This window comes from Aedes aegypti, chromosome 2 (genome assembly GCF_002204515.2).
Source record: "Aedes aegypti strain LVP_AGWG chromosome 2, AaegL5.0 Primary Assembly, whole genome shotgun sequence".
In the NCBI taxonomy this organism is placed as follows: Eukaryota; Metazoa; Arthropoda; class Insecta; order Diptera; family Culicidae; genus Aedes; species Aedes aegypti.
This window is the reverse complement of record NC_035108.1, coordinates 143,603,194-143,619,890: the sequence shown is the minus strand read 5'-3', so window position 1 is coordinate 143,619,890 and position 16,697 is coordinate 143,603,194.

Genomic DNA, 16,697 nt, shown 5'->3' with positions numbered 1-16,697 from the left:
TTATGCAATTTCTCTCAGCTGCTCTCTCTTTATTTATATTCAATTCATCGGCACTCACGCATGATGCTGAATACAATCATCGAGAACGCGATCCAAGCGGCAGTGAGGAACCCTTGCGTGAAATTTGCCGCAAGCTTATCTGATGTCGACCGCGCGTCGACCGTTTACGCTCGGCGCGTCGGCTGCTCAGCATTCATGATTATTTTAACGTTCAACGCTCCGTCATCGTAATCATCGTCATCATCGAAACATCAAAAGCAGTTTTTCTGTTCAAAACCTAAAAATATTCGATGAAAATGTGTTCATTGTTCAATGAACACATTGTCATCGAATATTTTTAGGTATTGAACAGAAAAACTGCTTTTGAAGTTTCGATGCGATTTCAAATGGTGCTTTTTAACGGGTCTGTTGAAAAATTAAAATATTTTGATAATTAACATGAGCATACTTGTACCGTTTTGACTCATATTCCGAACACTTACGGCCAACGGTGATTTCGAATGCATCTGATGGGCATAAATTAGCTGATATTTGTGAAAATTTTAAATTCTTCGCAGAGTCTAACTGTTAGCTGTTGGTTGTGTCGACAAAAATGTTTATTTAAACTTGTTTAGTATTGTTTTTACGTAAAAGTATGGAACAACATTTTGCTTCAAATGCCGAACACTGTGTTCTTTCTGTCTCATATTCCGAACACCTTGATTGAAATTCCGAACAGCAGGAATAAATCCGATTCAAATGAATAATTTCGCAAATAAATTTATCTGAGCTAGTTTTAATGACGTCGAGCTTGAGAATGATAACTACTCCCGACATTTAAAATAGATTGAAAGATGATTAAATGTGTCTTTGATTAAATGGCATTGCAATTGACTAACATTTCTTGGTAATTTTATGACATATTTCAACGAAATATTTCAACCACATCGTCATACAAAAACTGAGTGTTCGGAATATGAGTCTGTTCGGAATTTGAGACAAAACGGTACTTCTTCTTCTCTTCTGGTGTGGTGTAACCACACTGAAATGAACGGTATCGTAATTCGAGCGATATCATAGCAGTAAAATTTACAATGGACGAATTTAGGAGAAATCACTATAAGTTCAGTCAAATTAATTGGCATTCCATTACATTAAGTATGCACACGGTCATTTATGCATAGTAAATTTAAAAATGCAATGTTCTTAAAAAGCTCACAAATGTTTTGACAGTTTATGGTTTAATCCACCATATTTGTAGTAAAAAATAGAACAAATCATTGTTTTTACAAATGAGTTGTCATTTCTACAACATTAATAATGTAAAATTTACTAACTACGAAGTAAATTATTCCTACACTGAAATGAATTTTATTGTAGAAACTACTGAATCCATGGTAAAATTAAGAACTGCACCAACGATTTTCAACCGACTACATTAATCTGTTAACTCTACCAAAACATAGTCAACATCACTACACAAAAAAATTTCTTCTGTTGATTTAACCAGAGTTGTAGTATTTTTGACTAGAAACATTCTCGATTTGAGAAGTTTAGCATCATACTTTTGACCACACTGTGTTGTACGGTGGGTGTCACGGATTGAAATACAATGCTTTGTAGTGGATGCTACTATGGACATAGTCCAATTTACTGCACTGCTCAGTGATTTTCACCAGATTATAGTATTGCGATTTTTTTTCAGCACTTAGACTTTAGTAGATCACTAAATTTCGTCTTTCTCAGATTTCGCCATCGATTTCGCTGCCCCTTTTCGATCATCGCCGCCCATGCAATTATCCTGATGTTCATGACAGTTTTCTCCGGCCGGATCGATGTTTACCATTTTTTCTTTGTTCTCGATTCACCAGCTGGTCTTGTGTACACAACAGCTGTTCCAGCTGATCGTGTTTTCGTGTCAAAACCAGCTGGTAGTGACTAAAATCAAGGATGAAAGGTCGATGGTGTTTGAAAATGTACCATGAGTACATTATTGGCAGCTTCTCAATTTCGTCATGAAAGTCTAATCATTCGTGAAAATTACAATAAACTTAACAGATTTTTGTAGTCGGTTGAAAATCGTTGGTGCAGTTCTTAATTCTACCACGGATACGGTAGATTATACAACAAAATTTGTTTGCGTGTATCGTGTTTGTTTACTGTTCACCATTTTATCTCTCAGGGTCGATTTCTTCACCCTCGCTTAGGCCTTAAACCTAGTTTAACTATATGGGTAAGCGTGGTTTACGGTTTAAGCGAAGGTGAAGAAATCGGCCCTCAATAGGGTCCTAAAGCCCTGTCCCGATTTTAGTGCCAAACGCTTAAGTTTAAGCCAAAAACACAAGTTTACTCAATTGGGTCCTAAAGCCCTGTCCCAATTTTAGTGCCAAACGCTTAAGTTTAGGCCAAAAACACATGTTTACTCAATTTTCTAATGTTTTCCGTTGGTTTAAGCCCAAAAACATTTTTATTAGATTTTGACGCATCCTTTGGCTTGAACTCAAATTTTGGGTGTATTTTGTTTTCCGTGTCCCTTACGAAATGTCAGATAGGAACAACCCCAGTGGTCGAACTAAAACCCCTGTGGTGTTTTTGTCGACTAAGCGAACGTCAAACATGATCAAAAGTGTCAAGGTTCATTTATGGACCAAATTTTTAAATTAAAGTTTAAACATGATATAGCCATTATTTGAGCGATAAAAATTGCTAAAGTAATTACAGTAACATGCTTTTTCGTGTTATTAAATAAAAACAAGATTTCATTACAAATTTTAGGACCCAATTTTCTAATGTTTTCCGTTGGTTTAAGTCAAAAAATCATTGTTTTAGATTTTGTCACACCCCTTGGCTTAAACTCAAATTTTGGGTGTATTTCGTTTTCCGTGTCCCTTCCGAAATGTCAGATAGGAACAACCCTAGTGTTGAAACTAAAACCCCTGTAGTGTTTTTGTCGACTAAGCAAACGTCAAACATGATCTCAAGTGTCAAGGTTCATTTATGGACCCAATTTTTAAATTAAAGTTTTAATATGATATAGCCGTTATTTGAACGGGAAAAAATGCTAAAGTAGTTGAAGCATCATGCTCTTTCGGGTTGTTAAATAAAAACAAGATTTTATTAAAAATTTTAGGACCCAATTGACAACTATGAGCGCTATTCTGCCCTTGAACGCAAGTTTAAAAGCTTGGTCAAAGCGAAGAAAAGCGATTATTGGCGTCATTTTGTGGAAGGATTATCACGTGAGACCTCGTTGAGAACGCTTTGGACCGTCGGAAGAAGAATGCGTAATACATCGTCGGTTAATGAGGATCGAGAAAGCTCTCCTCGGTGGATTATCGATTTCGCTAAGAAAGTTTGTCCGGATTCCGTTCCTGTTGATCGCGTGCGACGAGATATTCCGGTGGATAGGGACGCCATGGATAGACCATTTTCGATGGTTGAATTCTCACTTGCTCTCCTTTCATGTAACAATTCCGCTCCAGGAATGGATCGAGTCAAGTTCAATTTGCTTAAGGGCCTCCATGACGTCGCAAAGAGGCGCCTGTTGAACTTGTTTAATCACTTTCTGGAGTGTAATATTGTTCCGGATGACTGGAGGCAGGTGAGAGTAATAGCCATCCATAAACCCGGGAAACCCGCGTCGAACTATAATTCGTACCGTCTGTTCCGTACGGAACGTGCGGAAAAAGCGCAAACGACAATTCGTTTACACACCCAATCCGAATGTAGCGAAACACTCACCGAATACAGCCCCCTGTGTGTCCCAGCCTAGCTACGTCACTGGGATCGCGAGTTACCTCGATTGAAGTGAGTTCTACTCGTGAGTGCCTGTGAGAGATTCCCGCCATCATTGTCATCGTCATCGAGGTACTCACTGGCACTCACCACATCAGTAGCGAGACGATGAGTGCTAGCGCGTCGCGAATGTTCCACGCGCGTCTGGAACACGTGTCCGGCTAGAGCGCGAACTTTCTAGAACGTGTACGCGCTAGTATAAATACGTGACCATCTCACCCGTACGATCAGTATTGTTTCAACATCCGCGCGAATAAGATCGAGTGTAATAAGTGAAAAGTGACTCAAGTAAATAGTGTAATGTATATAGTATAAGTGCAGAGTAAAATAAAGTGAAGTAGTGAGTAGTGATTGATAAGTGTGGTGCATCCTTTCATTCCGAAATCCCGACCCACGAAATACAGTCCACCCGACCCGACCGGAGTTGGCCACGGTGAACAGCGCCAACATAGTGGTCCTTCGAGCCGGATCCAGTGCCGCCCCACCGCCGTTGGAAAGGATTACGCACCACCGCTACCCGACACGTTTGCGTGGCACTCTAGCCAGAACGTGTACCGCCCGAGGATAGGAGAAGCTACTACTGCTACCGCCGCCACCGTTTGTGGATTTCCGAGCATTCGTCACCCAAGGAGAACTCTACACCGCCGATCCGACCCGACACGCTGTCGTTACCCGCAACGCTGTGTGTTCCAACTGAAGATCGTCTACTATGACACCCCCGAAGACCAGATCGGCTGCTAAGGCAGCAGCTGAAGCCGCTTCCAACTGGGAAGTCACCGCCGATGCTGAGACACTAAAGGAGCTTTCGTCGCTGTCCCGCCAACGTGACCAAGTGAGCCTGAAACTAACGAGAGTGGAAAGGGCACTTGTCGCCGCTCGCAACCAGGTTAGTCCTTCCCAGCTGAGGACATTCTTGAAGAACATCGACGACGCCTACAGTGAATTCAGCACAGTGCACAGCAAACTGATCGCCATCATTCCCGACGAAGCCTTCCGCCAGCAAGAGGAGGTTTATGTGTCGTTTGAAGAGCGATACAACTACGTCCGCACGACCATCGACGAGCTGATGCTGGCAAACGAGATGAACCCCGTCAGAGCTCCAGTGCCACAGCCACAAGTAATCGTGCAGCAGCAACCATTGAAGGTTCCGATCCCCACCTTCGATGGATCGTATGCCAACTGGCCGAAATTCAAGGCCATCTTCCAGGACTTGATGGCCAACTCAGGAGATTCGGACGCCATCAAGTTGTACCATCTCGACAAGGCACTTGTTGGTAACGCGGCTGGAGTTTTAGATGCGAAAGTGATCAGCGAAGGAAACTACCAGCAAGCATGGGCCATCCTCACCGAGCGCTACGCAAATAAAAGGATCATTGTGGAGACACACATCCGTGGTCTGTTCGATGTGAAACCAATGACATCCGGATCATCCAAGGAATTGCGACGCCTACTCGACGAGTGCACCAACCACGTAGAGAGCCTTAAGTACCTTGAACAGGACTTTCTGGGTATTTCCGATTTGTTCCTCGTCCACATCGTGTCATCCGCAATGGATCAGCCGACCAGGATGGCATGGGAAGCCACGCAGAAAAAAGGTGAGCTACCGAACTATGCGCAGACCATCTCGTTCCTGCAGGCAAGATGCCAGATGCTGGAAAATTGTGAAATGGCGTTCCAGCAAACCCGCACCGAGATTCAACCGAACCCGAATACAACAAGCCCAGTGTCATCGAAAGCAACCGACGTGAAGGTTTACACCGCTTCAACCGAGCCGAAGAAGGACAGTTGTGATTTCTGCCAGGGACCACATCGCAACTATCAATGCAACGCAATAAGTGCTATGCCGTTCGACCAAAGGATAGAGAAGGTGCGAGCATCTGGCGTCTGCTTCAATTGTCTTCGCAAGGGGCATAGCGCCAGAGACTGCTACTCGACAAAATCGTGCCAAAAATGCCAGAGACGACATCACACACAGCTCCACAACGAGGAAGTAGATCTTGAGCCAAAACCCAGTGTGTCCGTTCCAGCACAGGAACCTAAGCCTGTGACTCCCCAAAGAATGGAATCCGCTTCGACTTCCACAAGAGACTCTCCGATCATGCCGCTCTCTTGCAACTACGCTGACACTTCGAAGACTGTGTTCTTGCTAACTGCTATTGTCCACGCCTTGGATGAGAACGATCAACCGTATCCCTGCCGTGTGCTCCTGGACAGTGGCTCTCAAGTAAACTTCGTCACAGCTGATCTTGCGAACCGTCTTGGAAGTACGAAACGACGAGTTAATATCCCGATCAGAGGAATCAACGATGTGAAAACCGTCGCATACGACAAAGTGACGATCAAATTCCGATCCCGTGTATCCGACTACGAAACCCAGGTGCAATGCCTCGTAACACCGAACGTGACAGGAGTCATTCCAGCTACGAAAATCGACATTTCATCCTGGAGCATCCCCTTTGGTATTCAACTCGCAGATCCAGAGTTCTACAAGCCAGAGAAGATCGACATGCTTCTTGGTGCAGAATTATTCTTGCAGCTGCTACGACCTGGTTACATCAAACTCAACGACGATTTTCCAGAGCTTCGCGAAACCACTCTAGGATGGGTGGTAGCCGGAGTGTTCCGAGAGAAACCCGTTGCCAGCAAGACTCAGCATTCGTTAGTTGCATCGATAGACGACACCGAGGAGATTCCACAACAATCGAACATCGATGAGGTAGCAAATCCGAACTCGTTACCCAAGCAGATATGTAAGCAATGCGAAAAGTTGAAACAACGCCGAAAAATACGAAGCGAATGGGACAACCCGAATCAACGAAACCTTCCTCCGCAAGACGCCATTTTCCGACCTTCAAGTTTGCCCTACACACTTCGAGTAACCGACGCTACCCTGAAGACAACCGCCGCTAGTAATCCGCTCAACGACTATCGTTTGGCCGACGTGTTAAAGACCAATCATCGAGTCAGCAGTGTTCCGCCCGCAAACTACCAAATTCTTTCGCAACAAGGATCGAGGAGTACGACACGTTTTCGCCCTGGATTGACAAGCGTGCCAAAAAATACACCACGAACATCGCTCTACCAGAAGGTAGGACGCACGACACGAGAGTATGCTGAACCAGACGAAGTCGCACTTTCGAATGGATACACCTATCGACGAGCAAGCATTCCGACCAAGAGCAACCAGTCGCGATCATCGAAGAAACCTGTTGAAACTTCGTGTCAACCGGGGGGAGTATGTTCCGTACGGAACGTGCGGAAAAAGCGCAAACGACAATTCGTTTACACACCCAATCCGAATGTAGCGAAACACTCACCGAATACAGCCCCCTGTGTGTCCCAGCCTAGCTACGTCACTGGGATCGCGAGTTACCTCGATTGAAGTGAGTTCTACTCGTGAGTGCCTGTGAGAGATTCCCGCCATCATTGTCATCGTCATCGAGGTACTCACTGGCACTCACTGAAATTAAGCGACCGAAGGGACTCGCGGATCGAAAATAAAACTTGTAAAATACTCTTTACGAAAGAAACGAATTCAACGCGTGTTTATTTGATCAACTTTGTTGTTATAATAATGGATAGCAGAAACATAAAAAGAAAACTGGTTTGACAGCAGTGGTGTCGGCATCAGAAGGGGTTGAGCATAGGCGTAGGGATTGTAGGGTTTGCACTCTTAACACGCCCGCTCAAACTCTGCAATCGGTCAATCCAAGATACTCACGAAACTTCCTGAATGCAGGGCCCGGAAGGCTCTTCGTAAGTATGTCCGCCTGTTGCTTCGACGTTGGTACATATTCAACTCGAATCAAATTGCTCTCCAACAGCTCTCGAACGAAGAAGTGTTTCACGTCCAAGTGCTTCAGACGACCAGAATCTTTCGGGTTAGTGGCAATACTCATCGTCGATTGGTTGTCTTCATAGTAGGTAATAGGAGTGATCGGCTTCGCCCCCAGATCTCGCAAAATCCTCACCATCCACTGACCATGGCAAGTAGCTGCGCAGAGAGCGATCAGCTCAGCTTCCGTAGAAGAGAGAGACACGGTAGCTTGCTTCTTCGCGCTCCAGCTCACAGTAGATCCATACACCTTAAATACTGCACCAGACACAGACCGACGATCGGTACAGTCGTTTGCCCAGTCAGCATCCGAAAAAGCTTCGAGCACCGGACCACGATCGCATCCTCGGTAGACAAGCCCATAATCTAGCGTTCCTCGTATGTAACGTAGTACACGGCGCAAATGGACCCAGTGAATTTCGTTGGGGCAAGCCTGAAACTGGCTGAAATAGTTTGCAGCAACAGCCAAGTCCGGCCGAGACGTCAGCGATACGTACATGACGCATCCAACTAGCTCACGATATGGCTTGCTCGTTCTCTTCGCCTCGTCACCTTTTGGTAGTTTCAGCCTGTTCTCCATGGGCGTAGCAATCGGCCTACAGTCCAGCATCTGGAAACGGTCCAAAAGGTGTTCCAAGTAGCGTCGTTGGCTAATCCGAAGGGTCTTCTCCTCGATATTCCGCTCAATCCGCATGCCTAAGAAATTCTTCACCTCGCCCACGTCCGTCATTTCGAATTCGGTGGCGAGACACTTCTTGACCGTTCCGACTAATTTCCCGGAACTGCTGGCGATTAGCACATCATCCACGTAGATGACCAAGATAACTTGCATTTCTCCTGAACCACGACAGTATAGGCAAAGATCGTTACGGCTTCTCACGAATCCCAGACGAACTACGAATTTGTGGAATCGTTCGTTCCACGACCTTGCTGCCTGCTTAAGGCCATACAGAGACCTGTTCAAACGGCAAACGAGTCCGTTCTGCTCTTCGAAGCCTTCCGGCTGACGCATATATATTTCCTCCGATAACTCTCCGTTGAGGAAAGCGGTTTTAACGTCCATTTGGTGGACGGTCCAACCTTCATGGTTCGCCAGTGCCAGCACCGTACGTAGCGTGTCCATCCGTGCGACAGGCGAATACGTGTCGGAGTAGTCAAACCCCGGCTTCTGGGTGAATCCTCTGGCGACCAATCTCGCCTTGTACCTTGGAGCCTCTTCGTCATCGGATTGCTTCAACTTGAACACCCACTTACACGTAACGGCATTCCGACCCTTCGGCAGCTCTGCTAAGGTCCATGTCTCGTTTCTCGCTAACGAATCCATTTCCTCCTGCATCGCTTGCTTCCACAAAGGCCAATCTTCCCTCTTTCGACACTCCGCAACTGTATTGGGCAAACGCTCCACGTACGACGTCGCATTCAATGCGAACCCGGCGTAATCAACTTCATAGTCTCTGTGCCACGACGGCACACTACGATTCCGCACTGGTCGCGCACATGGATCGGCTTCACCTCCCGGCACAAGATCTTCATCAACGAAACTCGTAAACTGTTCATCATCGTGTTCAACATCGTCTACAGAGTCATCAGCATTATAGCCACGATCAGAACAACCGGCGTCACTGTCCACATCACTTCGCTCTTCTTCAGTGTCATTAGCAAGTTCACCAACACGAATCACCGAAACACTATTTTGTTTCTTCGCTTTCTCTTCTCTGAACGCTTGCTGCTCCAAAAAATCCACATCGCGAGCGACCACGATCGATTTATCCTTTGGGTTCCACACCAGGTATCCTTTCGCCGCGTACCCAACAAAAACGCCCTTCCATGCCTTTGGGTCTAGCTTCCTGCGGCGCTCTTGTGGCACATGCACATAGACGGCACATCCGAAGCTCCGAAGTCTGGAAACATCCGGTCGTTTTCCTTCCCAAAGCTCTGCTGGAGTTTTGTTCGGGTCAATAGCAGTTGTCGGCGATCTGTTGACAACGAACGCTGCGGTCTGAACTGCTTGAACCCAAAACGTTTTCTCCAGTTTTGCTCCTTCAAGCATCGCACGAGCCCTCTCGATGATCGTGCGATTCATCCGCTCGCTCGTTCCGTTAAGCTCCGGGGTATACGGAACAGTCCACTGGATTTCGATCCCTTTCGTACTGCAAAATGACTGGAACGCCTTATTCTTGTATTCGCCTCCGTTGTCACAGACGAACCGGGAAATGCGCGTACCGAATTTAGCAGTGACTAACGCCTCGTAGTGCACAAACCAATCAAAAACTTCGTCCTTCCTCTTCATGGGAAAAATCATGACGAAGTGACTCCAATCGTCAATGAATGTGACGAAGAATCGTTCGCCGTTCCGTCCGATTGGCGACACCGGTCCACATACGTCCGAGTGGACAACTTCTAGCACTCGCGAAGATCTCTTACCGACGCGCGCGGGAAAAGGCTTTCGCGTTTGTTTACCGATAATGCACGGCTCGCAAATCACTTCACTTTTGTCCGAACATTTCTTCACAGGTTGCAAACCGTCGACCATTTCTCTACTAATCAACTGTTCGAGCTGCTTCAAGTTCAAGTGGCCGAACCGGCGGTGCCACAACTCCAGCTCCTTTGTGATACGACCACACGCAAACGCTGACGCACCACTGTCACAGTCTTCGATCTTAAAAAGATCCAGTTCGTAAAGTTTTCCACGTCGCGCACCGGTTGCCACTATTTCGGACCCGTTGTAAATACTGACTCGTCCATTCCCGAACACAACGCGCATGCCTTTCTTCTCCACATTCACCACCGAGAAAAGATTGAAACGCAGCGATGGGACGTATAGCACGTTCGTCACTGTACATGGAATGCACTTTCCATTAACGACGGATTGCAATCTCACCGTCCCCGAGTAGTGCGCTACGATTGACTGTCCGTTTTTGGCCACCGCGATTTCGACCGGCTTTGGCAGCGGTACAAGCTCGTCGAATAACTCCTTGTCCTTTGCCATATGATCCGAGCAGCCGGAGTCCACAAACCATTGCACCGAACACCGATCGTCGCGATCATCACTCACCGTCGTGGTAACAAACACAACCTCATTACGATCAGCCAAATTCGCTTTGGACTGATGTTTACTCACGTTCGCACTTTTCTTCTGCTTATTCTTCGGACAGTCTGACACTTTGTGCCCTTCTTCTTGGCAGCCAAAGCACCGAAGAGGCATTTTCTTCTTCTCGGTTTTCTTCTTGGATCCTGCAAACGCCGCCACCTCCAGCTTAGCAGAGGAGAATTCCAAACTTTCACCACCTCGCTGCTTTATTTCCTCATCCAAAAGACGACATTTGACGAACTCTAGATTCAAATTTTCCTCGGGCATTGTCTCTAGAGCCGTCACGACGGTCGAGTAGGCCGGACCGAGGGTGAGCAGTAGGTGGCAAATCACGTCCAGCTCCTCGATGACAGCGCCCGTTCCTCGGTACTCCCTTACCAGGCGATCAAACCGAAGGAAGTGTTCCTGCAGGCTTCCGGATTCCAGTCGCAGCGACAGCATTTGTCTTTTTAAGTGCATACGACTGGCGATGCTCTTCCGCTCGAAGACGCGGACCAGAGCATCCCAAATCTCTTTGGGCGTCGTCTTCTCCTGCACGTATTCCAATTGGGAATCGTGTATCCGGGAGACCAGTATCGATTTGCACCTTTTATCTTTCTTCGCGCGTTTCGTCCGTCTCGTCAGCTTTGCCGCCTTGACGTCGTTGCCATCGTCCGCTTCATCCTGCAGCTCCGGCAATGTAGCAGCCTCCGCCTCCACGCACTCGATGAGTTCGTGCTCCTCCAACAATACGCGCATGCGATACTTCCATGCCGTAAAGTTTGTTCCGTCGAACAATGGCAGCAGGAACCGTTCGTGCTTCTCTTCCTCCGTCATAATTTCACTTGCCACTCGCGGTAAACGTTACTGGGCACCGTAACCTGAAATTAAGCGACCGAAGGGACTCGCGGATCGAAAATAAAACTTGTAAAATACTCTTTACGAAAGAAACGAATTCAACGCGTGTTTATTTGATCAACTTTGTTGTTATAATAATGGATAGCAGAAACATAAAAAGAAAACTGGTTTGACAGCAGTGGTGTCGGCATCAGAAGGGGTTGAGCATAGGCGTAGGGATTGTAGGGTTTGCACTCTTAACACTCACCACATCAGTAGCGAGACGATGAGTGCTAGCGCGTCGCGAATGTTCCACGCGCGTCTGGAACACGTGTCCGGCTAGAGCGCGAACTTTCTAGAACGTGTACGCGCTAGTATAAATACGTGACCATCTCACCCGTACGATCAGTATTGTTTCAACATCCGCGCGAATAAGATCGAGTGTAATAAGTGAAAAGTGACTCAAGTAAATAGTGTAATGTATATAGTATAAGTGCAGAGTAAAATAAAGTGAAGTAGTGAGTAGTGATTGATAAGTGTGGTGCATCCTTTCATTCCGAAATCCCGACCCACGAAATACAGTCCACCCGACCCGACCGGAGTTGGCCACGGTGAACAGCGCCAACACCGTCCAATTGCAATGTTGTCGTGCATTCGCAAGTTGTTAGAGAAGATGACTCTCTTTCGACTGGATAAATGGGTTGAATAGGTTGAATCGAATGGCATGCTGTCAGATACGCAGTTTGGTTTTCGCCGAGCCAAAGGAACGAACGACTGTCTTACGCTGTTTTCTTCAGAAATTCAACTTGCCTTTGCCCAAAAAGAGCAGATGGGTTCAGTGTTTTTGGATATTAAGGGTGCTTTTGACTCAGTTTGTGTTGATGTCCTTTCAGACAAACTCCACGCAAGTGGCCTTTTATCAATTTTGAACAACTTTTTGTACAATTTGTTGTCCGAGATGCATATGAGTTTTACTCATGGCAGCTTGACAGTTTCACGAATTAGCTACATGGGTCTACCACAGGGCTCATGTCTGAGTTCCCTTCTTTATTATTTTTATGTGAGAGACATTGATGACTGTCTCATGGAAAATTGCTCGTTAAGACATCTTGCAGACGACTGTGTTGTTTCTGTCACAGGACCAACAACATCCGAACTACAAGAACCCTTACAAGATACTGATACCCTGAAGATACAGCGGATTCAGTACCATTGTCTTCGCATCGCGCTAGGCTGCATGCACTCGACTCACACAATGAGTTAAGAGGTACTTGCAGGAGTACAGCCCCTGACAGATCGTTTCGCGGAGTTAATACTCAGGTTCCTCATCCGTTGTGAGGTTCTCAATCCATTGGTTATTGAAAACTTCGAAAAGCTGCTTGAACATAATCCTCAAACTCGTTTCATGAATGTGTACTACTGGTACATGACGCTTTAGGTCAGCCCATCTTCGGTTAACACCAATCGTGACAACTTCCTAGACTTCGACTGTTCCTCTGTAGTATTTGATTTGTCCATTAAGCAAGATATCCATGTTACACCAGATCACTTTCGTCCAAAGTTTAGCCCTCCTATGTTTGCAAGTAAATTCGGGCATGTCAGCGAGAACCGACAGTTTTTCACAGATGCGTCAAAAATGGATGATATCACTGGTTTCGGTGTTTACAACGATTCTCATAGCGCCTCCTTCATGCTTCAAAAGCCATGTTATGTATATGTTGCTGAGCTAGCAGCTATACATTACACCTTAGAGTACATCAGTTCTCTCCCACCTGAGCACTTCTTGATTTTTTCCGACAGTTTAAGTTCTCTGGAGGCTGTTCGGTCAATGAAGCCGGTGAAGCACTCAGCGTATTTCCCGAATAGAATACGCCAGGCATTGAGTGCTTTGTCAATTCGCTCTTACACTATTACCCTAGCTTGGGTCCCTTCCCATTGCTCCATTCCGGGAAATGAGAAAGCGGACTCTCTGGCTAAGGTAGGCGCTAAAGAAGACGATGTTTACGATCGTCAAATCGCCATCGATGATTTTTTTGCATTGGCCCGTCGGGAGACCTTGATCAGCTGGCAGCAGAAGTGGAGAGACGGAGAAATGGGTAGATGGCTGCATTCCACATTTCCACAGGTGTCGAAAAAACCATGGTTTAAGGGGTTGGGCATGAGCCGTGATTTCATTCGTGTCATGTGTCGGCTTAGGTCCAATCACTATTCGTTAAGCGCGCATACCCACCGTATTGGGCTCTCTGAAAGCAATCTCTGTGTTTGCGGCGTGGCTTACCAGGATATCGAACATGTTGTGTGGGGATGCGGTGAGCATCGTGGCATCAGATCCGAGCTGACTGAAACTCTCCGGATCCGAGGAAAACAGCAGATACCTGTCGGGGAGGTGTTGGCGGGCCTAGATTTAGTATATATGAATTTAATCTATCTGTTTTTGAAACGTGTCAATATCCGAGTTTGATTGTCTCTCCTTTTCCCCTTCAAATTGTCCTCTTCTCGTCGTGTCTCCCATAAACCGTTTTTGTTTAGATTCGTTTCAGATCTGTACATCCTGTCCCTTCAAGCTCCATCAGCATAGTAGTCTAAGTAACTTAAGAAATCGCGAAAAATCCTTTCCTTTCCTGTTGTACAAATGTATTCCCTAACCTTAAAACTTCCCCAAACTAACATAGTTTTTAAAAGAAATACAAACTTTAAAATATAAATAACATGGGGTAAGACACTCATTAATATTGGTATTATTATCCGTTAATACGGATTAATATATATTATTTTTAGGATATCATCGAGTTACCTACGATTTTCCTAAAGAAATCTGACAGATGTATCTTGAATTTAAGTCAATGTTGGGGGTTTAAAAACAAGAGGCTAGGGATCGTGGATTGTATGTCTTGCCGATCTGACATACCATAGGAGACAAATTGCATCGGAACCAAGTTGCGGAATGGCCCGGAGATCGTAGAAAGATGTGAGGCATTGATGACAATGGAGCTTCACTGAATGTGATGCATCGTACAAGGTGCCAGGTGCCAGTCTCCTTCTAGCCAGACTACCAGATTGATTGGCATCAAACAGTGTGGTCTGTTGCATCGGACGGATTTCTCATAAATATTTTATTAAAAGGGTCAACTTAAATCTTCAAACTAAGTTTAGTGAATAATGGCATATGGTCCGTGGTCCGCCGTGCGGCGCAGCTTAGTCGTTATGCTGGAACATGACGGCAGCCACATCGATTTTTCGGATGCAGCTTTTGATCCTGTTGGTAAGTTGCTTGGTGTTCTTGGCCTTCCAATTATCCTTGTATATCATGGAGCTCAAAAGACCGAAGAAATCCTCGATAGGACGGCACTGTGGCAAATTTGTCGGATTCCGGTCTTTTGGGACATATGGTATATTTTGGCTCTCCAAATACGTTAGCGTTTTTTTTTTTTTGCGTAGTGCGATGATGCCTTGTCCGGCCAAAACACGTATTTGCCATCCGAGTGATGTTGTTTAAGAAATGGGATGAGTATTTTCTGCAAACACTCTCTTTGGTACACCTCCTGGTTGATGGCCAAACCGCTTGGTTTGAACCACGGCTTCGAAATTCCCTTATCAGATATTACGATGTATAACATAACCTTCGATTCTTTTGGAGGAGTAGTAGATTTGTCCTTAGTGTAGAATCGGTCGTTTCCCGGTATCTGGGACTTCGAAAGAGAAAAGTAGCTTTCGTCGTCCAGAACGAAAGATTTTCCGCCGTAATTCCGAGTCATCCAGCGGCATTGGGATTTCACGGTTTGAACCTGCTCATCTGTGTACTCTGGGGATCTGGTTTTCTTTCTACACACTATTCCTTCTTTCTTTAGCGTCTTGCAGATGAGTGACTTCAAACAATGGAACTTTCGGGCTGCTTCCCGTTGACTTACCGAATCCTTGTTGTTGAACATGTTGCGCAGCGTCTTTTCATTCATTATTCTCGCTGGATGGCCGCAACCTTTCTTCCGGGTTACTCTCGTGCATGCCAGGATACGGTATACGGTGGATACCGGAACATTTTCACGACAAAAATGGTCCATCGTGTATTTTTTTCCACGATCTTCGTTCGCTTGAAAGAATTGTTTAACGCGCGCGCGCAGTTGAAAATTTTCTGGAGAGTGCAACGATTCATTCATCTAAAGTGACATTTCTATGCGGCCGTTTTTGTTCGAATAGAAAAGTATTGAAATCATTCTCATTTTTTAGTGGACACCCGTTACTCGGAAATTAATTTTCCAAGTATTGCAGTAGTCACTGATCAATGCTTAATACGCTGGATACTAGCACATCACCCTATATGAAATTGCACATATATTTAAGGGAGCTATTATCTTGAGTAGCTTTGTACAGAAACATTCGTTCTGATTCTTATTGTTATATGAACGATATATAGAAGAATCTAATCAATTCCTGTAACTAAGAGTAATTTTTATTCAAGTTTCAATCCATGAAGTATAAGAAAAATGATTCGCAAAATAATAAACAATTAAAAGTTTGCTTTTGTTGGTTCTCAATAGCTTTGAGATTGTGTAAGAGCAGTGTATTTTACCAGTTGAAGGATGCCATTGCTTTGTACAGCAGATGCAGGTAAAATATGATCGAAAAATATTTTTTAAGGATTTTGTAATGTACTCATGGTACATTTTCAAACACCATCGACCTTTCATCCTTGATTTTAGTCACTACCAGCTGGTTTTGAGAACAATGACGATGACTGTAAACATCAGATGACCAGCTGGTGTTGTTGTGTACACAAGACCAGCTGGTGAATCGAGAACAAAGAAAAAATGGTAAACATCGATCCGGCCGGAGAAAACTGTCATGAACATCAGGATAATTGCATGGGCGGCGATGATCGAAAAGGGGCAGCGAAATCGATGGCGAAATCTGAGAAAGACGAAATTTAGTGATCTACTAAAGTCTATGTGGTGAAAAAAATCGCAATAATATTGTAAGTTTACTTTTTATACGAATTGAAATATATAAATTTCATATTTTTCCACTTTTATTTATCCTTTGTTTATGTTTTATTGTGTTGTAAAACATAGAAACCAACACTTTATAATAAAATAAGAGTCGTGAAATTAAGGCATTTGAACATATCCCAAGTAACCACAAGCATTATAACATTGCACGTATTCTACTGCATATCAACACCATTGA